Genomic DNA, 26,645 nt, shown 5'->3' with positions numbered 1-26,645 from the left:
CACCTGGGGTGACCCCAGCTCAGTTCATCAAAACCTGAACAAGTGCCCTCTGGGGCCAACAGCACCACTTTCCTTGCCCTGAGACCGCAACTCTCCTTCCTTGGCATTTCTCTCTCTGCCCCAAGCCTGTATGAAGCAGAGATGGCTTTATGGTGCCTTGTAAGTCCTACGAAGGGAGCAGCAGGGGCCTCTCAGAGCTACCGCCTCCTCGATCAATACCTCTTCTTCCACCCTCAAGGGCTCCATAAGACTCATTCAGCAAAACCTGGAGGGCCGATATCGCCTGGACAGTGTCACTCATGGGCCTGCTGTTTATTTTCCTCCCACTTTCTCTTGGTGCCTCCAGATCTCACCGTAACCTGCACCCCCATCCCCAGGTGGCAGCCAGTGTGACTGTCGGCCTCCCTGCAGCCGTGACCCCGGCAGGCGTGAGGAGGAGGGCGAGCTGGGGCTCTGCCACCCTTCAGCTGGCTAATGTGGAAGTCTTAAGATTCCTTCACACCTCGCCGAGCCCAGAAAGGTTACTCAGAATTAAATGTAAATCACATATTTACTGGTATGAATCAGATCACAGTGTCACTTTCTCACAACAGAGAATTTAATCACACTGTAGCCCCGAGGGCTTCTGCTCTCCTGAGGCCGTCCCCGCCACGTCGCCCTTGTGGGCCGCACCTGGGAGAGAGGCTCATAGCCCTCCCATGTGGGGGTGTTCCTGGGGGTGTTCCCAGAGGCTGGGAAAGCACAGTGGCCACAGCAGGAGACTTGACGCTGGTGTTCCCAGTCCTTTGGTACCCAAGTCATGGCTGCCTTCTAATATCATGTCAGTCTGAAGCTGTCACGATGGGCTAGGCAGCGCTTCACATGCTATGGACACTTAGTAACTGTTGAGTACAGGAACATCACTCCTAAAAGGCTGCTGGCAGTCACCCCTCCTTCCCAGGCTCACTTGTGTTTCAGGAGCTAAGGGGGAAAGGAGAGAGATGAGTGAAAGGTTTCACCCGTGTTGCTCTGTGTTCAGAGGCGGTGGAGTGGAAGGAGCACTGGCTTTGGAGCCAGGAGGCCCAGCTCAGAGCCTGGCTTTGCTACTGGCTCTGCCGAAGGACGGTGGGCAATTCACGGTAACGGCAGCTTCTTTGTCTGTACAGCAGAGACACGATGCGGGTCCCGCCAGCTCCACTGACGTGTTACATGTGGAAGCATTTGCCTGCAGTAAAGTGCTTTGCAAATGTCAGGAGAAATGACCATGAGCCCAGTACAAAGGTCACTGGACAAGAAACAAATGGGGCCAGGTCTCAGCCCCTGATTCTCCTGTCTAATGGCTAGATAGTCCTTAGGGTGAAGGACCACACAGCCCTTTGAAAACAGGCTCATGTCTTCCCTGTGCCCCCATCTCCAGTGCGTGCACTGTCTGCTCAGTAACTGTCTTGATTTGTCTTGGATGAGTGGGGGATGAGAATGAATGAATGACAGGCTGGAGAGCAGAGTGGTTAGGGGAGACAGACATGGGCCCAAACCGAGGTTCTGCCACTAACTGCGTGCAGGACCTGAAGTGAGTCAGCTCTTCTGCGCTTTAGGTTCATATTAGCAAACAGAAGTAATGAGGCCTTTTTTTGATGGAGAAAAGCTCAAATGAATGCCACAGAGACAGATGTCTGTGCAGACTATAAGGTGTGGCACACAGCTAGGGGGTTGTGCATGGCTCACTTCCTCAGCCATGGCAGGATGCCAAGGACCTCTGGTTTCCTCAGGATGTCATGGTCCCTTCCCTTCCCAAGCCCATTGCTTTGGAGGCTAGTCTGCAGGCTAACGGCTGTGCATTTGGACAGCTCTTTACAGTTTGCAAAGCACTGTGCAAGGCAGGAGCGTGTGTTGGACTTAGGAGGATACGCCATGGTGTTGGAGCTTCTTGGTGGCTTCCAGCTCTTCAGGTAGACGCTTGCTGGAGATGTTGACACCCACTGGTAATCCACAGACTGAATGCACACTGTCCAGAGTGCCCTCCCCAGAGCTGTCCAGCAAACACTGTCCCAGAGTGCCCTCCCCAGAGCTAAATGGCCTGGTTGGGCTTTCTTGACTGGAGAATTTCCTAACTGGGTAACTATTTTCCGGAAAACTGAGCCCACATTGTCTGCACAGGAAGCCAGTCTACATTGTGTGTGTGTGTGTGTGTGTGTGTGTGTGTGTGTTTAACCCAAAAAACAGATGTAATTTCTTCATGTATCAGGAAGCCTTCCTTTTCGCAAATGTTAAGGAACACAGCTCCCTTGGGCATAAAGTCAAGGGGGTTTCTTTTTATAGCAGTCTCAGTCGCAGCTCTGGCTTTGCTTATGAACTCAAGTTAGGGAAATTAGAATTAAAATTCCACCCTGAAGAGAACACGGATTTGTCCTCCTGGGTCCTCCTACCCTCAGTGCCTCCACCAACACATATGATGGCTCACAGAATGCATTCTCCACCTACATGGCAGTGCTCACATCAGTGACTCATATCAAGGGCGGGCCCTACTGCAAAAGAGGTATGACAAGGGACACTTGGCCATGGACTCCCCTAATCTTCTTGTGTACCCATTACAGAGAAGCAGTGGCCCATGACAATGGTGAAATGGCCTGTGAAAGGCTGAGCTCAGGTGCCAGCTTGGGGACGTCCCCCTGTGGGACTGGAGGACTGTCTTTAGCATGTGGTCTATGCACCTGACCAATGGACAGTAAATGGTGCTGGTCTGCCTACTGCTGGAACCCATGGGTCTGGGAAGCCAGGGCTGAATGTCCATTCCCTGTTGCCATCACTCCTAGTGACCCTCTAGCAGGATTTACACTTGCCACAAACTTTAGGCTCTGTGAGGTTAGGGGTCGTGGTCCCCAGACAGCCAATGTTTCTGTCGTGGGGCTAATATTTCCTGCAGGTGACACTGTAAAGGTCCCACTGGATTTGAAGCTGTGACAGCTACCTGTCACTTTAGGTTCCTTGTGGACTAGCAGTGATGAAAGGAGTTACCATGCTGGCAGGGCAATTCACCCAGACTATTGTGAGGGCCAAGTCCTGCTGCTCTCTGCAGCAGGGATTCTCTGCACTTCTCTTGGTGCTCTTTTGCCTGATGAAAGGGACTTGTGAGTCAGCAACTGCAGCAACAAGAGCTCAATAAGAACAGGACAAGCCAAGGGCTCAGACTCCTTCAGAATGGTGGTCCGGGCCATCCTGCTCAGTAAGTAGCACAGAGCAGACAAATTGCCGGTTGAGGATGAGGGACGTGGAGACGGGGGAATGCAGGGGAGATCTGATGGGTACCCATGAGGGCCTCAGGACAGGTGCAGGGACTGTGTCTTGTTTTATTCACCTTTTGCCTTAGGTCATCTCAGAGATCCCAAGGAAACTCTGTAGTCATTGGACTTGTACCCACTTCTTAGAGAAAGCAGGGACATTCAGTTTACACCAAATACAGAGGCCCCAGATTGTATGGGAGCTGGATGTGACAGAAGGGTAGACGCCTCTGCGGGTGGTACAGGAAGACACAGAGACACTTCTTACACCATCCTCAGAGCCTCTTGACCACCCATGTCTCTGGGATCTTTGACCTTTGCCCCTCACATTCCCCTGCAATGACCAACTTCTTGTGACTCTGAACAACTGAATGTAGGTACAACCCCAAAGCAGTGCATCTCCTGTATGTGCACACATCACTTCTGCTGTGGAGCTTTCCTCTTGCTGGTGACACCTGAAATGCAGCAAGACCCACTCAGCAGGCACACATGTGCAATCAGGAGACCTGGGGGAGTGAACACACCAGGGGCAATCCTTTGAGTCATTAGATACTGGAGCCCATGGGTAAATTCCTCTTCTTGCCTCTTTCTGGATGAACTGTCTTAAAAAGCAGTTGCAGTTGCTACATAGCTTTTTTTTTTTTTTTTTTTTTCTCCCCAGACGGAGTCTCGCTTTGTCACCTGGGCTGGAGTGCAATGGCGCGATCTTGGTTCACTGCAACCTCTGCCTCCTGGGTTCAAGTGTTTCTCACACCTCAGCCTCCCGAGTAGGTGGGATTACAGGCTCCGGCCACTATGCCTGGCTAATTTTTGTATTTTTAGTAGAGACGGAGCTTTGCCATGTTGGCCAGGTTGGTCTTGAACTCCTGACCTCAAGTGATCTGCTTGTCTCGGCCTCCCAAAGTGCTGGGATTACAGGCATGTGCCACTGCACCAGGCCTACATAGCCTTTTGAGAGACCTTTTCGTGAGATCAAGCGCTCAGTTGCTCTTGATGCCATTGGGTGGCTGAATTCTGCTGCATCCTTGCGTTGGCTTTTCCTGTCTCTAGTCTTGCCTATCATTTCCCTCACTCCTGCGGCCCTCGCATCACACTGCTTAAAAGAGCAGTAGCACACAGGCTTTTACCTCAGGCCTTGCTTTGTAGAAAACTTTGGCTAAGACAAGATGTTCAAGCCCCTTTAATCTTTGCCCCAAAGCAAGACCGTCAGTACCGTGATCCTCTCTGATTTTTGTCTTAGGAAAGTAAAGCGGAAAAAAGTTCAGTCCTTGATCCAGAACCAGATAACCAAGGCACAAAGACAGAGCTTGTGTTCGGCTCTGATTCCAAGCCTGGGGCTTGTTCCGGAGTGGGAGACTGCTACCTCCGAACAAGGCGACATGTGAGGCTCAGGGTGGCATGTGAGGCTCGGAGGCATGTGAGGGGCGCTGCAAAGGATGAGAGGAGGGGCTTAGGGGCTTACCCAGGAAGAGGGGAAGGGGGCAAAGATTGGTTGGGGCAATGACACAGGGCCTGGTGAACATCGTTGTGGCCAGCACAGGTTTCCTGGACGAGTAGTGGTAAGGTCAAGTCCCCAAGGTGGACTTTGAGTGCCTCTGAACAAGAGCATGGTGACATTTAGAGGAAGTGAGTGATACAAGCTTAAGGCTGAGAGGATGTCTCTAGAGCAGCCTCCTTTATTTCTTATCTCTTGGAGTCACAGAAGTCCCAGAGTGTGACACAGAGGAGACCTAGGCCCATGCCTGCCAGAATTTCCCATTCTGTGCTCCCGGGAACTCTTGTGCTCCAAAGGACTTCACAAATTGCCACGAAAAAAAAGCCTCCTCTTAGAGGGTCCCAAGGTACTGCATTATAGGAAAGGCCCGAAGCACACATGTCAGACAATAAATAAATAACAGTAACAAAACCCTGGTTAACTTGAATCCAGCAAACTTATTAGACTCTGTACACTTTCAAAAAATTGCAACTCCAATCTGCCTCCTGGGTTCAAGTGGTTGTCCTGCCTCAGCCTCCTGACTAGCTGAGATTACAGCCATGTGCCTCCATGCACAGCTAATTTTTGTATTTTTAGTAGAGAGGGGGTTTTGCCATGTTGGCCAGGCTGATCTCGAACTCCTGACCTCAAGGAATCTGCCCTCATCTGCCTCCTAAAGTGCTGAGATTACAGGTAGGAGCCACCCCACCCAGCCAAAAGCATTATTTTCTGAATAACAAGTATTTTAATCTTTTTGCGTACTATATTCTACAGAGGGGTTATAGAAGTGTGTTTGGAAAAACACGAAGCTATCATGGTCCCCTCATTTGACTGTGGAGAAAAACCACAGACCAGAGAGGTGACTCAACTTATCCAGAGACACACAGCAGGAGCTTACACACATCCTGATTCCCCAACTGGGGCTCTTTCTTCGACCTGGGAGAAATTTCCACTGCATGATTGTTGCCAAGCTATTAATGAAAATGAGACCTAAATTAGCTTCAGAAAATGAGGTTTTAGCATTGGAAAGTTTTTGACTATTGAAATTGGGAATGCAAATGAGTCTATGTGCTAGAAATCTGTTAGCAAGTAAGAAAGAAGCTCCACAAATTCTAGCCTTTGGAACCTGTGGGGGCCTTTTGGAGCCTCAGTTTACCCTTTTGTGAGGTGAGGTGGGAGGGAATAGGCCAGCCAATTGCTAAGTAAGGTTCATCCCAGATGTAATGAGGTCCTGCGATTTCAAAGACAAGTGTTGAATAGTAGAGAGGTCTAGGGACCAGGGGTGGGGGAGCCCCACAAGGAGGGGGAGACCAGCTGGCCCAGCCTCTGGCCTCTGGCAGACTTCTCAGCTGCCCACTGAGGAAGGTCCTTTCCCCAGATGCAAAGTGTGCATCTCACATTAGTTTGCAAGGCAGCACTGATTAGTAATTAAATGGTTTTTAAAAAAATAAAGCCATTAAAGCTAATGCCATCAAAATCAGAACCTCAGATGCTGGCTCATAATGATGAGTGTGCCTCACGACTCGCAGGAGAGGACATTTACATTTTAACATGCACATTGCACAGGCATTAATATTTCCCCCACCCACCCCTCCTCCCATCATTATAGGACCTGCTGATGAATCCATTTATTTTCCAGCTTTACTCTGATCCTAGAAAAAGCAGGTCATCCTGCAAGAAGTCAACGGGGAGGGATGAAAAGAGGCTTTGCACGAAGTCGGCTTTAGCCCTGCCATGCCTAGCTGTATAACTTTGAACAAGTGACCTAATCACCTTGGCAAACCTCATTTTGCTCATCTTTGAAATGGGGATAAGAATGCCCATCTTGTGGTGCTGTGCCAAGGATTGAATGGGTCAGTGCATTTGTAAATGCAACTCATAGTCAATTCTTGATAATGACTAGCCATTATTAGACCTGGTACTTGGCATACAGTAGATATTTATCCAATGTGTCCTTAACTGAGCACCTACAGTGGGCAGTCCTATTGCGGGACACTGCTGGGGACCAGGCAGGGGAATGTGGGGCCTTCGAGAAGATTCATTCTTTCTGGAAGATGAGATGAATGAACGTAGAATCACTAGGCTTATCTCAGCCATGGGCTCAGAGGCTGGCCTGCAGTGAGAGGTAGTCACAGTTACAATGCTGTGGACTGGGGAAGAAAGGTTTGCAGTCCTGGAGGGATGGGTGACATTCATAGCACCTGGTACAAGCCTGGCTTCATCCCGGGTGCTTTACACACTATCACATTTAATCCTCACAAGCATCCCATTTAACAGACAAAAAGCAACGAGGCTAAGAGAAGCCAATCAGCTTGTTCAGTACCACAGAGCTGGTAAGTGAAGGAGCCTTTGGTCAGTTGGGGTCTGTGAGGCCATCAGCCCATTGTCTTTTCATGGTATCAGGCTTTCTGCCAGGCAGGAGGAGCAATAAGTATCTGTGCTGTCCCTTGGCTGTCAGGGTTGCAGAGACAGAAAGGGCAGGTTTCAGAGGCTCCAGATGACAGGCTGCGATGCAGACTTGGCCCAGGAGGTCTGAGAGGGAAAAGTTGGCCTCCATGGCTCACCAGACCTCACAGTCTTGCCTCTGAGACATAGCGACTCCCTTTATCTGAGGTTTGGTCCTCCACTGGAGGCAAACCTCCTCATCAGTCCCCCTGGCAAGTTTCTGTTGGCTGTGGAACCTGGAGTCTCCAGGCTCTCCTTAGACTTTTGCAGGCAGCCACTCGGAGAAGACAGCCAGCCTGGTGAATCTGGAAGGCCTCTGTTCTAGACTCCTAGAACATAGTCCATTGCTGTGTGACTTTGGGTCAGTCACTTCTCCTTTCTGGGCCACCACTTCCTATTCTGTAAAATGAGAAGGTGGGATGAGACAAGCTCAGCAGCCCCTCCAGGCCTAACTCTCCTATTCAACACGCGTCTTTGCATCTTCTGGATTTTTTTTTTGTAAATCAAGCACCTGCGCTTGGTGCATTGGCTCCCTGAGACTTTCAACTCTCATTATTTCCCCCTAAGACTTAACTGTCCAAGGGCTAAGGAACAAAAGTTTGCGCACATTTTAAGAAATATATAAAATATCAGGGCTAGACAGGCCATTTTCAGACAGTCCCTGGGGCCTAGTCAGCTATTAAAGATGGAAATTATATATTCATAACGCAGGATATTGCTGCTTGCTTATTTATAACTTGCTCCATTTCAAGAATATTTATTCTAGACGAGGAGGCTTGATAATTTTTTCATCCAATCTACTCCTCATAGCTTAGGGCAAAAGAAGGAAACAGCTCAATTGAAGGAGCAGTTTTCTATTACAAGCAGGTAAGGAAGGAACATGCAGCTCCCCTTTCACAGGCCAGGAACCCAGTCAGGTTGGGGTTCTCAGCTCTGCTGCCCCTCAATCTGCACCAGCCCCTGGGGTGCCCCAGCCAGGACCTCACCACCCTTGGGCACAGTCCTCTCAGATGAGGCAAAACTGCACATGGGAATGGGTAAAACACATAGACTCCAGGCCCCTCCTTTGACCCAGGAAGAAGCTGAGGTCCAGAAAAAGCATATGTGCTTGCTCAAGATCACAGGGACCAGGATACACACACACAGAGCTGGAGCGTGAGCCCGCTCACCCTGGTCTCAGGCTAGCAGTCTCGAGGAGGGAAAGGGAGCTACCAAACCTACTATGATGCAGTCTCTTGACTAGGTGATACATCAAGCAAGTTAACAAGATTTTATTGAGCACCTCCTGTGCTAGACAGTGTGCTGGGGATTAAGGAAGAGGGGATGGGTGCTTCAAGGAAGGTTCCCTCTGAGAAGGCGAGAGCAAAGCACACTGCATCACCAATTTGGAAAACCCTCTCCCCAGTAGGTTCATCAGGATTATTCCCATTGGACTGAGGACAATGAGGAATTGAGCCGAGGTCACAACACTGGTGATGGAAGGATGGAGCCTGGATTTGAACCCACCCTGGTCAGATTCAGGAGCCATGCTCTTTCTGTAACCCCTGAACCCTCTCCTAGTAGAACCCCATACAACTAAGGCTCCCCCACTTCCCCTGGACACTCAGGCTGTGAGCACTGCCATCCCCTGCAGGCACCTGGAGCAGGGGCCCTAATGCAAAGAGAAAACCCGATTCACAGAGCTACTTTGTGATTGTTAGAAAAAGGCTATGGGCCAAGATGCCGCTGAGTTCAACCTAAATGTGACCTCTAACTCCCATACACCACACACATGCATACAGGCACACGTGCGCACACACATGCATGCGGGCACACATGCACACACACATGCATGCGGGCACACGTGCACACACACATGCCAGGTCTGCCTGTCATGCTGCACTATCTGAGCACCTTCAGTTACACATCCCCTTGCCTGCTCAGTGAGGCCATAAAATCTATTCAGGGTAAGCATCACCGAAACTGAAAAAGTATGTGTTTTGTGTCATTTATTCATTCTGCAAATATTTATTGAGCACCTTTTACACGGCAGGCCCCAGGCAGACATGTGGGTTACGGGGTTGAATGGGGAGCGAAACTGACCCAGCTGTTGCCCTCCTGGAGAGTGTGGTTTGGTAGGGGATCCAGATTTGCGCCTGGAGCTCTGGGATCTGTGAGAGGTGGCGACAGGTGAACGGGGCCTTTGAAGGGTCAGGAGAGCTCTAAGCAGTGAGCAGGAGTTTAGCTCCGTCAAGTGGGGAGCCGAGCAGAGAGAGCTACACCTGCAGAGGCCCTACAGCCAGGGAGAGGGCTCAAGGGGAGGCCCCAGGCCAGACCAGACCTACAGGTCCTCCTATGCCACATTAGGGATTAACGTCTTTGTCATCAAGACAATGAGAAGTGATTGAATGAAGAAAGGAACAAAATTAGATTGGTTTTTAAAGTATGGCTGAGGGTTGAGGAGGAGGGTGCCAGGGTTCCCTACCATGGATGATGTTTATCCTAAAGCAGCCTTTGACATGTGTGAGACTGAGGGATCCCCTCATTTCTACGTAGCCTGGCTACAAAGCCTCCCGGAGCTGGTTAAAGAAGGGCCGAGGACCACCTGCCTAGGAACCAGGAATCTGGGAGCTGATTTTAAACGTACACTTCCAGGTCCAGGACACGTCTTCAGAATCAGAAGCTCTGGGGACATCCCCAGATCTGTATTTTAGGAGCTCAGCAGAAAACTTGGAAGTAGATTGAAAGTTGAAGACCTTTCATTTGGTCTCTATGAGATTTAGTCTGTCGAGAGAACCTGAGATTCTCTGGCCTCTAGGGAGGAGGTTCTCAACCTACACTGTTCATTAGAACTTCAGATGGCAGAGCTTCATGCTCAGAGATTCTGATTTACTTGGTCTTGCGGCGGTCTGGTCACCATTATTTCTCCCCAGGTGATTCTGTGATGCCAGTAAGGCAGGAGAGTGAGGGAGGAAGACAGAGAGATGTGGGGAGCTCTGGGTCTTAAATCAGGGCACCATGGGGCAGGGATGGTGGAGGGGGAAGGCAGGAGGCAGCAAGAGCACTGCTTCAGCCACTTCAGCCTCACCTTTTCCACACACCTCTCCTTCTGTACATGCTTCCACAGCACCTGCTCCATGCCAGGCCCTGTGCTGGGCACTGGGACACTGATATACTTATTGCTGGAGTGTCCAGTCCCGAGGGAAGCTTGGCGTGTGTATGTGACGGTTCCTAGACCACTTTCCAGCTCACCAGGGTCAGGAAATGCACATGTTGAGAATGACCAAGTCAGAGGAGTCTCTCACCACCTCATTTTCCTGCCTGAAGCCCAGGGATGAGGAGGGACTCACCCATGGTCACATGGGTGTAAGGGTGAGAGACAGCTGAGCCCATGATGCAGGTGAAGGTTCCCAGCCTTTCCCAGGTGCCTGGGCAGCAGGAAGGACTGAACGCTGCCCAAGGGTTTAGGGGCAGAGAGGGTGAGGAGTCAGGGGGTGAACTTGCAGCAGAGAAGAGGGAGGATGGAACCCATCATAGCCCCAACAGCATACTGAGCATCCAGTGCCCTCCAGAAATGGGGTTCCACTTAGTGCTCACCCCCTGTGTTAACCCATTTCACATTGCTGTAAAGGAACACTGGAGCGTGGGTAATTTACAATGAAAAGAGGTTTGATTGGCTCACGATTCTGCAGGCTGGACAAGAAGCATGGCACCAGCATCTGCTCAACTTCTGGGGAGGCCTCAGGGAGCTTTCACTCAGGGCACAAGGTGGAGGAGGGTCAGGTGTGTCACATGGTAAAAGAGGGAGCAAGAGGGATGCCAAGCTCCTTTAAACAACCAGCTCTCACATGAACTCATAGAGTGAGACCTCGCTCATTACCACGAGGATGCACCAAGCCATTCATGAGGGATCCACCCCTATAACCCAAACACCTCCCACTGGGCCCCACCTCCAACACTGGAGGCCACATTTCAACATGAGATTTGGAGGGGACACACATCCAAACCATATCACTCTCATTGTACAAATGTGGGAACTGAGGTCCAAGAGCAGTGGGACATGTCCAGGGTCACATCCACACTCAGACATGCACAGATGCACACACAACATGCATGCACATACACACAGGCACACAGACACATATACATGCGCACACATACAGATACACACAGTCACTCACATACACACATACACACAAGCACACAGACACATATACATGCACACACTCACATACAGATACACACAGTCACACATACACACAGGCACACTCACATACACACATACAACTAAATGAACACACACAAATGCACACATATACACACATCGGACACACAAGCACACAGACACATACAACATGCACACATTCACATACAGATCCATACAGACAGACATACACACAGCCACAGGCACAAACGCACACATATACACACAGACATGCATATATGTGAACACACACAAATGCACACATACACCATACACACACTCACACAGCTTAGACAACTATGATCTCCAGAGTTCTTTCCCCCCACAGCTTTGTGTCTCAGCCCGAGTGTAGTTTATTGATTCTTTGGTATTGAAAAATTTATTTCTGCATTTTTAAACCACAGTTCTTGCTGAGGATACCCTAAATCTTAATATCAAATGAATCATCGTGATGTGAGGTTTTGGAGGGTGATCGCCTTTTCTATTTCTCTTAATCAATAAATCATTTGTAAATGCCTTTAATAGAGATAAATGAAAACCTGCCTTTACCCTATTATATTATTTTCAACCATTAAATATAGAGTTTGTTAGCCCAGGAGTCTATAGGTTCTGTAAAAACAGGAAGCTTCTCTTCCAGGAATTTGAAATTGCTTCAACCTTCTCATCGACTGAGATGGCCAGGCTCCTCTGTGCGCCTGGCTAAGGTTCTCGAGCCCAAGGAGGCCCGCCTCCTGCCCATTAGGGGATCTGCTGACATGCACCCCCGACATGGCAACATGGCAACATGGGCTAAAGATAGCCCCTTCCCCCACAGGGATACTCTCACATATACTGACAGACATTCATCTGCATGAAGACACATTTATCCACACCAGCTTACACAGAGAAATGTATACACATGCACCCATGCAGATACATGTGTGCCGAGACACACACGTATGCTTCCATCACACACATGTGGGCATCCTATACACATACTCCAAGGCTCCTTATTGCCTACAAATATAGAAGGGTGTGCATGTGTGTGTGTGTGTGTGTGCATGTGTGTGTGTGTGTGAGAGAGAGAGAGAGAATAAGAGAGACTTTATTTTATAGGAAGATGGTGAACAATAATTTGGGGCTCTATATTTTAAACTCTAAGGCCTAAGATTTAAAACAATCTATTCTTCTTTTTAAATTTTTTTTTATTATACTTTAAGTTCTAGGGTACATGTGGAAACCATCATTCTCAGAAAACAATCTATTCGTAAGTCTCACTATCTTCCCCCCTCCCACCCTGACCGCCATGCTTCATTTTCTAGAAAATCAACAGGTGAGATGCTGAGGACCTGGGGTGACATCAGCAGGTGACACAGGGCAGGATCAGTGGCTTCCTCCATCACTTGCTGTTCAGAGAGGAGCAACCAAGGATCTTCAAGCCAAAGGGGCTGCCTGAACCCACAGACAGGTAGAAGTCAAAGCAGGTGGAGGGTTAAAAGGTGTTGCTGCTTTCTGCACAGCCCCACTGTTAATATCTCCTCCAAGGCCAAGAGGAATTCTGTAGCAGGAAGGTGCAGAGGCCTCCCAAGACAGCCTCCTGGAAAGTAACCACTCACGTGACGTCTCATGGGAGGAAAAGTTAACAGAAAAGGAATCTCACAGGAGGTGAAGGGCACAGGCTTTGCTCCTTCAGACCCCCAGGATAGGGTGCCCCTTTTGCTCTGAGTTGAGCAGCAGAAACATCTTTGCTCTGGCCCTGACAAGCTGCTCTGTCCAAGAGTCACTCTGGCTCTCCTTCACATCTAGAAGAAACCGTATTCATCTCTGACACACATCTGGTGAACACAGCAGCAGCATAACCCCAGAGAAGGTCAGAATGTCTGACCCAACTTCAGCCTCTCTCCTGGCACAGCTGGCAGTCAACAGTGTCAGGGACTGGCCCTGGACCAGAGGCCTAAACATTGGCTTCTAAGCCACTTGCAACCTCAGCTGCTGCTTAACCTTTCTGAGTCTCAGCCTCACTTCTGTTATGATGGTGAGGCTTATTACACAGGCACACATGAATCTCCAGGGTTCCAGACAATGAAGCTTGTAGAAGTTATTCTTATCTGAGGCTCACTGATCACATCAAAAGGAGAAGATCACTTCCTCAAAGATGTGACAAATGGACTCACTGCTTGATATATGCCCAGAACATTGGAGTTTACAAAGTTCTTTAAGAAAAGTATTTTTCTTTATGCTCCCAACACCCCCATGAAGATTAGACAAAACATTTTTATTCCAATTCTGCAGATGAGAAAATTGAGGCCCCAGAGAGAGAGTGTGTGTTTTTCTCAAGGTCATACATACAATAAATGAACCGAGACTCCAACCCAGCACAGGCTCAGAACCTTCCAAAGGGCTTCAGAATTCAGGGGATGTCCTCACAAACCCTTTTGGGGTGGTGCAAGAAGCCTGACCCTCAGCCAGAATGCAATTACCTGCCTTTATCCAAGGGGCCCCGCAATGTCCACTCGGCACACTGAGAAGGCAGTGACCATGGCTGTCATTGCTCTATTCCTGGCACCTGGCATCTGGTGCCTGCCACAGAACAGATGATAGATCACATCTGTAGAATAAATGGGAGAATAGACCATGGCTGATTGGATGAATGGAGGGAGGGAGGGAGGGAGGGAGGGAATGATTGATAAAGAGATGGATGGATGGATGAATGGATGGAGGGAGGGAGGGAGGGAGGGAGGGAGGGAGGGAGGGAGGGATGGATGGATGGATGGATGGATGGATGAATGGATGGATGGATGGATAGATAGATGGATAAATGGATGAATGGGTGGGTGGATGGATGGATGGATGGATGGATGGATGCATGCATGCATGCATAAATTGACAAAGAATGGTTACAGACTTTAGAGCTGTACAATCTTAAACTTTAATTTTGCCTCCATGTTCCTAAATTTGTGTCTTTGAACCACTTAACCCCTGTGAGTCTCAGTTCTCTCATCTGTAAATGGGTAGTGGCATCTTCCTCATACATGTGGTAAAGATGATGTTAGCAACCCATGCAAAGCCCAGAGCACAGTACCTAGATGAAGCTATGCTTCCATCATTCGACTTATTTCTATCTGCTCCTGCAGGGCCTGGGTTTGTCCACCATGGCACCATCTACTTCCACTCCTGCCCGTTCCTGCCCACTCGTTGTCTCTCCAGCCTGTTGGGATCCCTGGCCATGCCTGGCAGATGGTCAGTCATTACTGTGGCCCTGTCTGACCTAGGTAGCTCATGGGTGCCAAGCCCTGGCTGTGTTTCTCTGCTCTGCACCCAGCACAGTCCCCTCTGTTGTCAGATACCCAGGGCCAGAGCAAGTACAGCTACTGGATTCAACCTTCTAGAATTCAGGCAACGGGGATATGTATGCTCTAGGAGAGACCATCCCTGGGGCTGACATCAGGTATTAGGAGAGAGAGGAAGATCCTTCCCCATCTCCTCTCTTTCTCACCTCCAACTCTCCAGGAAAGGTGCTGGGCAATGAAAAGGACCCATCTTATTAATCAAGATGCTTTCTCCTGCTTGAAACAGGGAAACCCTGCCCAACTGGTTTAAGTAATAAGAAAGCTTGGCCGGGCATAGTGGCTCATGCCTGTAATCCCAGCACTTTGGGAGGCCAAGGCAGGCAGATCACTCGAGGTCAGGAGTTCGAGACTAGCCTGACCAACATGGTGAAACCCTATCTCTACTAAAAATACAAAAAAAAAAAAAAATTAGACAGGCATGGTGGTGGGCACCTGTATTCCCAGCTACTTGGGAAGCTGAGGCAGGAGAATCACTTGAACCTGGGAGGCGGAGGCTGCAGCGGGCTGAGATCGCACCACTGCACTCCAGCCTGGATGACAAAGTTAGACTCTGTCTCAAAAAATAATAATAAAATAAAAATACAGTAATAAGAAAGCTGTGAGAGAACAAAAGGCCCAGAGGTAGGACAGAGCCAGCGAGATCCACACTTGGGTCGCGAGATGGCTGCTGAAACATCATCCAGGCTCTGTGCATCACATGTAGATGTGAAAAAGGCAAGCCCAGGGGTAGGCCACTCATCCGTGAGAAAAACCTTCCCCAGAGGAAACCCCCTCTTTTATTCACAAACTCAAGGTCTCAGAACCCCACGCCAGGATGGCTGGACTCCAGGAGTCTCCCTGCTTTGAAGCGTCCGTGGCCCCAGTTTGACCTGGGCCGTGGGCCTTAGGTAAGGACCTCGGAGCCCTACTCTCCTCCATAAAGGTAATGCAGTCACTTCATTATTAGCTCAATATGTCCTCTGATGCGGACGGACCTGCTGGGCTGGCCTGGAATATTAGCTGGGTTAATTGTCCCTTCAAATGAACAACCAGTTTAATCAAGGACTTAATGCCCTCAGCCATTCAATTATGCCTGCCTCTGGACATGCAGATTCCATTACCCCCCAAGCACCTTGCGTGCAGGGAGAATGAGATTGTCTGGTGCATGTGTGTGCGTGTGTGTGTCTGTGTGTGTTGTCATTGCCCACAGGCATTTGTTAAGAGCAAACTGTGGGCCTAGAGCCCAAGCTGGCAGGCAACACCTGACCTTGGCTGTTGGCTGCATGACCTCATCAGGTAGCTCTGCCTGGTTCTGCTCAAGAGGGTTTTGCAACCACATCTCACTTGCAAATAGAGTGTGTGTGTATGTGTGTGTGTGTGTGTGTGTGTGTGTGTGTGAGAGAGAGAGAGAGAGAAGCTTGATAAGATCTCTGTGGGCTGTGGGGTTAACCATCTTTAAATTAAATTATTTAAATCAAATTCAACCCATGAAAACCCATATTTATACACACACTCACACACGCACACACCCATATTCAGCCATTGTTCACTCTACCAAAAAAAAAAAAAAACCCTAAAGCAAACAAAAAAACCCTTAACTCTAAAAGGAAAAACAAAAAAGAAAAAAAAACCTTAACTCTGGAGTTTTTCCTAGGACTATATTGGAATCTTCCTTTTCCAACACATTCACAACAAGATGTGGTTAGAAGTAACCTACATGTCCATCAGAGGGAGAGTGGCTAAATATTTTATGGCATATCTGTACAATAGCATGCGGTCATTCCAGGACTGACATGTATCTCTATTCATGGACATGCACATTACACATTAGTGAGTTTAAAAAGAAGGTTGCAAACTGCATGCTTGCAGCATGATCCGTGGATGGGAAACTATGCTTATCCAGTTCTATATGAATATTGATGGACGAGGACTTATCTGAAAGAGTAGTCCTCCCGATTTTCCCACTGTTTACATCTGGGTGGTGAGATGTTAGGTTATTTTGTTTTATTTTTATTTTCTTTATATCCTGGCTATTCTACAAGAACATATACAGTCAAATGAAGACACTACAGCACTACAGCAATTTTTTGCTTCGGACATTTTCTCATGCCTTTCTGAAGCCCCTTCCTATGAGTAAAGGTCACACCTGTCTCACCTCCTGAGAGGTCTCAAGTGTTGCACTGGGACTCAGGAGATAGGTGTGGCCCAAATTCTGTCATCACCTGCTTTGGACACTCTGGGACTTAACTGGCTCCCTCAGAAAATGATTCCGTTATTTATTTCAACAACTTGAAAGGACTTTCATTTGCTTGTGATTATAAGCAAATACATGATCACTGGTAAAAATCTGAAAAATGTAGAAAAGCATATAGAAGTAAACAACACCCATAATTACATCAACCAAAGAGATCCACTGATACCATTTTGTTGTATTTCCTTCTAGTCTTTTTTCTAGGCAAAATGGGGGATTAGGACCTGGAGGCAGTCTCAAGCATGGGTGCTGATTCTTCGGAGGCAGCCAGTGTTCTGGACCCAGGGCTGCTACTGACCAGCTGGGTGGCCTTGGCTGGGGACCCCACCCCCTCAGCCTGGTTCCTTATTTGTAATGTGGGAATGATCATCACAATGCCTTTTTCATATGGTATCAGTGGAAATGAGGACTAGAAAGCTTCAGCACTATTCCTGGCACAGAGCAGAACATTATTGTTAGACTATAAACACTATTTTAGAATCCTTTCTCTCTGTCCTGTACACCAGCCTCACATCACTTCTCCCATTGCAAGCAGTTGCCATGAGGATGACAGAAGATGAGGCAGTCAGTGGCTCCTGGCTCTGGCTTCACACCGGAATTATCTGGGAGGCTTAGAAAATACTGGTGCTTGGGCCCCACCCCAGCCTAATTAAATAAGAATTATGGGGGTGGGGCCCTGGTATTGGTTTTTCTGGAAAGCTCCCCAGAGGATCCTAATGTGAGCCCTGGCTGAGCACCACTGGTGCATGTCAAAGTGCTTTAGAAAGGCCAGAGAGCTACATAAACGAAGGGGTTATTATTATTCATTAAGGATACTTCTCTGGGGGTGGAAATGAGTTCATTGACTCCTCCTCACTCTCACCTGATCCTTCTAGTGGGACACGTTGGCAGAATCACAATCTCCTGCTCCGAGTGGGGCTTTAGGGCTCATAAGGCATTCTTATCACTTCTGGAGCTGAGGGTCGCATGGTTTTCTGAAGTGTCAACACTGTCCCAGGCACTGTGCTAAGCTGAGCACTTCACATGCAGAACAAGGGAACGGGCACTTCTTCACATTGCACCAGCCTCTACAGAGGGCACTTCGTAACATTCATCAAAAACATAATATGTACACACCAATGCTACTCCCAGATATAACTAATGGAAATGAGTTTTAATTAATGTTCCCCCAAAGAATGTATATGGCAGCATCATTTACAATAGCCTAAAACTGGGGGCAACCCAAATGTCCATCAAGGGTTGAATGAATAAGTAAGTTGTAATATGGTTATACAATGGAACACCAGCCAGCAATGGTGGCGGGGTTGGGGGGGGGAAGAGCTACTGCTAAACACAACATGGGGACATGGGGTGAGTTTCACTAATTGCATCTTTTTGTTTGTTTGTTTTGGAGACAAGGTCACACTCTGTCTGTCGCCCAGGCTGGTGGAGTGCAATGGCGCAAACTCAGCTCACTGCAACCTCCACCTCCCAGGTTCAGGAGATTCTACTGCCTCAGCTTCCCGAGTAGCTGGGATTACAGGTGTCCACCACCATGCCCCATTAATATTTGTATTTTTTGGTAGAGACAGGGTTTCACCATGTTGCCCAGGCTGGTCTCGAACTCCTGACCTCAAGTGATCTGCCTGCCTTGGCCTCCCAAAGTGCTGAGATTACAGACATGAGCCACCGTGCCCAGCCCACAGATGTCATCTTGAACAAGAGAAATCAGATACAAAGAGTACATCAATTCTTTATGATTCCATTTATACAAAATTCAGAAACAGGCAAAACCAATCCTGGTGGTAGAGGTCAGATTAATAAATTGCCTTGGTACGAATAAATTGTCCTGGATATCCACCAGGACAAGCCATGAGATGGGGCTGGAAACATTCTATAGTAACCTACACCTCCATGTGGGTGGTGATTGCACAGGTGTATACACAGCCTGTGTATCACATTTATCAAATTTATTCAGCTGTACACTCTTCTTTTTGCAAGTTAAATTTCAAATCAAATTTTTAAAAATGCAAATAAAATTGCATATATCCTTGACCCTCATGGCTCCATGTCTAGAATTTCTTTTTCTGTGGGTATATTTGCACAATGAGGATACTACATAGGTACAAGATTATTTATTGTAACACTTATTGTAAGAGCAAAAAAATAGCAAGAAAGCAAAATGTCCATCAATAGGGGCAGGTTAGATAAAGTACCACTCTTAACCATGCAGCATGACACCGCTGTTCAAAAATAGAAACAATCACCAGCATATGTTCTTAAAGTGAAAAAAAAAAAAAAAAGCAATGTGCAGAGATGCATAAAGAATGGGCTATCCTTGGGGTTAAAAAATGTAAAGAGAGAGAGAGAAAGAGCTTAGAATATGAAAGAGTAAAATGAAAAAGCTATGGAAGGACTTACAAGAAACTAGAGATTAGTTGAACATGAAGCCCATATTTTTCATATACCATTTCTCATATGTCATTTGTCATACACTTCACAATAATTGGTTTCTAGGCCTATGTGCCTTACTGTAATGTCAGCACCCAGCATAGTGCCTGAAAGTAGGGATTATGGAATTAATGAATGAACAAATGGGTGGTTTTTACCAGGATGGGAGCTGAGGAACAGTTTTTGCCTTTTATACATCCTGTTGAGTTTCCAAATTCTGTATAAGCACGAGCTGTGCCTCAGTTTTCTCACCTGTAAAATGGGAATAATAACAGCACCCACCTCACAGAATTATGTAGTGAGGATTAAATGAGTTACTATAGGTAAAGCATGTAGCAGTTATTATTATTTACAAATCACTGTACTGTGATAAAGAAAGAAAATATATTCCAATGAGTCTGAATCCAGACCCCCAAGGTGGTCTCTCCATGACTAACTTTTCTTTCCTGTGAGTTTTCACCAGACTAAGGTAGGCATTGTAGTTGAGGGCTGGCAAGGTTGTCAAAGTCCCCTGATCCTCTAGACTTCAGAACCCCTTTTCAGACTTCTCTCTCCCATCAGTGACTACACTGGGTGGGGTGGAGGGGTGGAGAGGATCATTTAAATGAGAAGCCCGAGTCAGAACACAGCACAGTCCCAATGGGTGAGTTGGACAGTTATATGTCAACCTCCAAATCTGACCATAGGGAAAGAATTGGGGGCACAGACCTTTCTTTGAATGTCTTCAAGCTACGCCCCATAGATCCCTGCCTGGAATGAGTCAGGGGAATGTCTTCACCTTGCTAAGACCCAGTGTCCTCATCTGCCAAGTGAGGATAGTGACAGTAAGGAGGAAAGGAAATGACAATTCAATGAAACCGCGAGGAAAAGAGCTTTGGAACCGGTAATGCATTGACAGAAGTTGGCAAACGGTCAGCCGGAGGGCCAGAACATTGATTTTCATTTGAATTACATCAGACACATCAGGACTCTCCAGTTGCCCCAGTCCCCACCACTTCCTATTGCTTACTCCAGCCTGCTCCACACTTTCACTCCTGAAGGCATGTGAGTTTGCCACCCTTGCTATACAATATTAGTTACCAAGGTGCCTGCTCTTCTGTCAACTCCCTGCCTTGAAGAGGCAGCCAGCAGGGGAGAGAGGAGGTGTGACTCTTTGAATGCCAGGAGCCACTCTGCTCCACCCAAGTCTTCGCACTGCACTGAGGTCCTGGCCAAAGCCCCATTAGTCTCAGCCCCAGTAGTTTTCCATGAGCTAAGAAGTCACCAAACCTGCATACTGCCAAGAAGACATACCTTCCTTTAGCCTCTAGGTACGGAGAATAAATCTGCAGTCTCCTAAACTGCCAAATTCCTGGTCTGCTAGAGTCTGGGAAGCTAAATGGTGCTTACTAGTCTGGCTCCCAGATGCCCGAAATTCCACCATTATCAACACATTCCTCCATGTTAAGCATTGCACTATAAAGTTGAAAGATCTAGTGGGAGGGGCAGGAGAGTGAGTCCAAACTAGGCTGGAGCAGATCTTTAAGGATAAGCTTCGGAATGGGGGAGGCAGATTCTGTAAGCTGAAGACAGAGTGGGTGGAGGAGGGGGAGAGGGAGAGAGAGACAGTGAGGTGTTTGAAGAGGAAGTTCCCAACCTCCTCAAGGGCAGGGGTGAGACAGGAAGGGAAGTAAAGGAGGAGAAGAGCCAAGAAGCAGGGTGGGCACCCGGGCCAGTATTGACAAACAGTCCCATGGTGGGAGCCGGCAGAGTCCGCTCTGTTGTTTGCTAGCTGAGCAAATGACCTCCTGCAGGAACAGAGGTGGCTGAAACCACCCCAAATTGCTCTTCCCAATCCCTTCTCCTGCTCTCTTCCATCCAACCCCCATACAAACAAAGGAATGTCAAATGTCTCCTTGCTAGGAGGATTCTACTCCCACTGGGATAGAAAAAGGATATGTCGGACCCCTGGATCAGAACGTATCATCTGCTGTCTCATCGCAGGCAGGGACAGGCTTACAGGCCCCAGGAGATCACCCCAGGGCTGAGGACCTGCGGGTCTCATCGGCAACCTCCAGTCCAGGAGGAGCTACCTTCCTTAGGGTCCATTCTGACAGCAGACCCTGACACATTCCCTTTTGTCCTCAGGGAGAAAGAGTCTTCGGGAGTAGAAGAGGAGTGAGGTGGAGAGACTCAGCTGCCTCCAGATTCCTTGACTTCGCTGTATGGATCCAGGCAAGACACTTAACCTCCATCCTCAGTTCCTTCATCTGCAAAATGTGCACAGCTATAGTACCTGCTTCATAGGGCTGCTGAGGATTCAGGGAAGGGGCTCTAAGGTAAGGATTTGAGTTGAACTGGATAGGATGGACCAGATTTTGATGGGTGTTTCAGGCAGGGAGTAAAGGTTGAGGGCAGGGGCTGGGGAATACAAGGCATGTCTAGGGCACAGCCTGTGGTCAGAGAAGAGAATTCTAGAAAGGCAGGCTATGGCTTGATTACCGAGTATCTTCACTGCCCAGCTAAGGACCTTGGACTTGATCCCATAAGCAGCGGAAAGCTGTTGAGCGGTCCTTGCTTCTAATAGAGGCTATCATTGCCCAAGGGCGTGATTTGTTCCAGGCTCGGGGAGACGCCTGATTGCAGTTTTATCTGTCAAATCAGTCAGAGAGAGTCCCCTCCATTAGGGTCAACAGTGACCCCCCAACCCCTTCCCTTCTGCCCTTTCTATTTCTAGGACCTAACTGTGACACGAGATAGACCTGGTCTCAGACATTGGGTCTGTCACATCAGTAGGTGACTGGGCAAGACCCTTAACCACAGGAACCTCAGTTTCCTCATCAGAAATATGGGGGAATAGCATTGTCCTCACACGATTGTGAGAATGACCTGAACTGGAGCACGTGGGGTCCAGGCCCAGACGCCGCCTGGCAGATGCTGGTGGGATCAGACATATCCTTTTCCCACTGGGCTGGCAGGGCTGCAGGCAGCAGGCAGCTTTCACTCTAATTGCACACAGCCTTCTCCTCTGTGGCTCTGTGAGCAACAAGAGAGAGAATGACCTGTGATTGGAAACCTCGAGGCCAGGCTCAGGCCTATTAGAAAAATATGGAACAATTATGAACGGCAGGAAAATTGTTTTTCTTTGTTTGCTTTGGCAGAGAGAAGAAAACCCGCCTGGAGGCTGGATTTAAGGTGGAGAGAAGACAGGGAGGAGACTGCAGTGTGTGCCAAGTGTTCTGGGAAAAGAACTCATGTTTTTTGTGGCCCTACTAAGGCATGGTGCAAGACACCTTCATCGATGCAGCAGGGGCTCCCCAAGCATCTTCTGCACGCCCAGTACTGATCTGGGGGCAGGGACACAGCCAGACTGTCTGCTCCAAATCTGGGTTAGTCCAAAGTTGGAGCAGACAAGATCCCCACTCCCAGGGAGGAGGAAAGATAAGATGAAGTGAAAGCAAACAATAAGGAAGAATCTCAGCGATGACTGCTATGAGAAAGTGGAGCCAGGTAAGCTGTGAGGGAGGGGCATGCCCTAGGGGCTGGCGGGGGGACCTGAGAGAGGAGATCTAGCCTGCCATTCAAAGTGGGAAGAGCATTTTGGGCGGCAGGAACTCTGCCAGAATGCTCACCTGCGCCCTGGTCTCTTGGCCTCACCCGAAGCCTAGGCTCCGAATATTGTTTTCCCCATTGTACAGGCAAGGAGACTGAGGCTTGGAGAGGGAAAGTGCCTTGCCCAAGGCCCAGGGCAGTGGGAGGATTGGAGCCAGCACTCTAAGGACTACAGTCCTTTCTGCGTTCTGATCTTTGTGCCTTGGATCCAGACCAAAAGATCAGGTAATTCACACATCACTTCTTCCCAGGCCCAGTGAAGGGGAAAAGTTGGTGTGACTTTTTCCAGATCCTCCGCAGGAATGGCCCACAAGACCCAGACCCTGGCAAACTGCATGAGCAGTGCCCAAAATTGCCACCCCTGGAGCAGAGGCCACTGATGTGCAGCAGTTCAAATGTTGCCCTAGAAGGTGCTTCTCCAGGACTTCCCTGCGAACCTGTGTGGCAGGAAGCAAGTCAGGATAAGGGCAGGTGTCTGTCTGCCTGAGCAGCATAAACCGGGAAACCTTCCACCATGCACAGCCCCATCTACTGGAGCACTCCTGGCCTGAGGACGGACTGGCCAGGATCCCAGGGGATCCCCCAGCACCCAGTCTCTGTAGTCTGAGAGGTACAGGAATATTTGGGAGTGGTGAGTTTCCCCACCCTGGAGGTGACCAAGCCCAAGCTGAAGGGGAACCCTGCATAGTTAATAGCCACCCTCAGCCCTCCAGCCCACTTTCCGGGGTTAGTCCAGAGTTTGAAGCATGTGAGCCCACGGGGCATGAAAATGTGCAGAGGACTCTGCAGACCTGTGGGATTCACACTGACGATTAGGTGATGGGACCCTGGGGAAGTTCTGGGATCCATGGCCAGGGATCCCCTGACCAGTTTCTGGTAACTTATTTATCCAAGGACAGCATGTCCTGTTAAAACGTAATTCCACCAAAAAAAAAAAAAAAAAAAAAAACCTATAACATTCCTTATGCTAACGAAGCAAACCTAATGTACACATAATAATTTATTTATTCAGAAACATTGTATCATTATTTTAAGTTGAATTATCACAAGAACAGTTTAACACCTAAGTGGCATCTGTGGACCAGCAGCATGGACATCACCTGGGAACTTGCAGAAAGATTCTCAAGTCCTACTCTGAACCTTGAATCAGAATTTGTGCTTTAGCAAGATCTTCAGGTAATTTATATGTACATGGAAAAAAGTCAAAAAGAGGTATAATCATGACTCTCATACAGATATAGAATGAGCCTGGGTCAAAAGTTTTATTTCACTCATTCATTAATGAGGAAACCACTAAGATGTTACAATCAATTCAAAGGAGAATGCAAAAGTAGACACATGATATAGGTCACCAGGAATCTGAAGTGAATTTACAAACAGATGCAAAACTGGCAAAAAAAAGATCTATAGGGCAATAATCAATTGCATTTCATTGGACATAATTTATATTTATATGGACAAGAATCATTTGCATTAACATCAGTTTTTTACAATTTGCAGAATTGTAAAATAGCTCTCTCAGAAAACTGAGAAAAAACAAAACTCAGAAGGGTACACTGGGACATCCAGTGGTCTATCTCTCTCTCTCTTTTATCCCACTATTTCAGTCTTTTACAATTTTTCTTGATACTCATTACAACTTGTTAAGCACCTCTTAGGTCACTTCTGGTCTCTGGCATGCCTGAACACAGAGAACTTCTCCAGACCAGGACTAGAGCAAACTTTGGAGTAAATCTCAGTGTCTGTCATGCTGTGCTTGAGAATGAGCCTGGGGGTGGGTGTGGGGCAGGGGCAGGACAGGCCTACTGACCTGGTAAATTCTTATTTGCCTATCTCTATTGCTACTATTACTATTGCAAGCTGGGCCCAGGTGGAACTCTCATTCAAGATGCTATCAGAACATCTGAAAGGACAGAGACTCAGGTCTTCATTGAGCTTATGCAGTTTGTCTGGCTGTTTGGGACTGCTTGCAGTAATTGCCAGGACATGAAACTTGATTTTGTCTTTGCTTTGATATCACAGTGCCGGTGGTGTGCCTGTAGGGGAAGATCCAAGCTCTCAACAGCTCCTTAATTATTGGTTATCAGTATTTATCAAAAAGAACTACTAGTTGTGTGTAAGCAGAGTGGCTTAGAGGGCTGGAGAATGAGCAACTGGTTAGGACCCTCATGTCTGATCTGGGTCCTCATGTCTGATCTGGGTCACTGCTTTTCTGGGGCAGTTCAACATTGAGGTTTAAAGCAGACCCGGTATCAGACAGGTCTGGGGTTGAATCCTGGCTCTGCTCCTCTCTGGCTGTGTAACTGGACTGCTTGTTTAACCCCTGTTGGGTGCCAAGCATGGGACCAGGAGCTGTGAGCAACCCAGTGGACACAACGGACATGAGACTCACAGTGTAGCAGGGAAAAGACATGAAACAAAACACCACACATGCTGTTTTGTAAGTTACCATCGTAGTAAGTGCCACAGAGGAAAAGTCTACTGTGCAAAGGAGCATGTAGTGAGAAGACCTTTCCTTGTCTAAAGAGTCGAAAGACGTCCCAGGGAAAGCTTAGACTTAAGAGTGAGCTGCAGATGAGGTTGTTCAGCAGGCAGAGGAAACGGTAGAGGCAAAGTCCTGGGGTGGGAAGGGTTGGCCTGCTCAAGAAATGCAAAGAAGGCTCCTGGGAGTGGTGGCTCTCAATTGTTTGTGGGTTTAAGAATATTGGTTAAAATGTACTTTCTTGAATCCTACCTCCAGAAATTCTGATTCCACAGGTCTAGGGTGCAGCCCAAGGATCTTCATTTTTAATAAGCATCCCAGGAAATTTAGAGAAAAATATTGCTTAGAGCCACATGTTGAGAAATATTGGGTTAAAGCCTAATGAGAATGGCACAAAATAAGGTGAGTCATCTAACTTCTCTAAGCAGCTCTTAGCTACAGTGTAACATAGGAGATAGGAGTTACAGGATAGCAGGAAGATTAAAGCAGAGAGGCCACACACAGCACCTAGCATAGGGTTCAGCAGGAAGGAGGTGCTCAGCAAACCCCTGCATGTGTATTACTGACCTTCCCAAGTCAAGCCTATGGAACCCTTGAGGTGTGAAGAAATGAGCACAAGGCCAGGAATCAGGCAGCCCATGTTCTAGCCTCAGCCAGGGGCCACTGACTTGCCACCCCACCTTGGGCAAGACCCTTTCCCTCACTGGGCCAGTTTCCCCACTGTAAAAGGAGAGTGTGATTAGGTGACTCCTACCCCTTACCCATCCACTACCTGCCATCTTGAATTCTCACGCCTTGCCGCCCAGGGCTCCCTCACCAAATTCAGTAGTCCTCAGCCTGGCTGCCCATTAGAGCCACCAAGAGGGCTTCTTCAAATGCCAATTAAATCAGGATCTCTTGGGGGTGGATCCCAGTGTTGGTAACTTTTTTAGCTACCCAGGCAAATCTAATAAGAACCAGCACTTTAATTCCCCAAATATCCCTTTTGTCCATAAGAGTAAAAAGAGGCCTCAGAGGAAACATCCTGCTCCTCAATTCTGACCTGAAATCTCAGGAAGCACCCAAGCCAGTAGAGCCTTAGGCTCCATCCAGCACCACACCCCCACACAACACTGTTTCTTCACACACGGGGTCTCACTCTGTCACCCAGGCTGGAATGCAATGGCACAATCATAGCTCACTGCAGCCTTGAACTCCTGGGCTCAGGCAATCCTCCCACCTCAG

At 48.2% G+C, this 26,645-nt stretch overlaps 1 long non-coding RNA gene across 3 annotated transcripts in view; it reads right to left on the bottom strand.

The window, feature by feature from the left end:
* Positions 1-531: 531 nt before the first annotated feature.
* The window catches only part of LOC103885911, a 29,825-nt gene continuing 3,711 nt past the window's right edge, over positions 532-26,645 (bottom strand). The window contains exons 2-3 of one of the 3 annotated variants that reach the window (XR_001904434.3): positions 13,819-13,946; positions 532-960 (exon numbers count right to left, since the gene is read on the bottom strand). This is a non-coding gene — a long non-coding RNA (uncharacterized LOC103885911). Of the gene's footprint in view, positions 961-11,581; positions 12,791-13,818; positions 13,947-26,645 lie in introns of those variants that run through there. The other 2 variants (XR_001904436.3, XR_001904435.3) reach the window with 2 other exon arrangements.

The sequence above is a fragment of the Papio anubis genome, chromosome 7, assembly GCF_008728515.1.
Source record: "Papio anubis isolate 15944 chromosome 7, Panubis1.0, whole genome shotgun sequence".
NCBI classification, from domain to species: Eukaryota; Metazoa; Chordata; class Mammalia; order Primates; family Cercopithecidae; genus Papio; species Papio anubis.
This window is presented reverse-complemented; position numbering and strand designations above follow the sequence as displayed.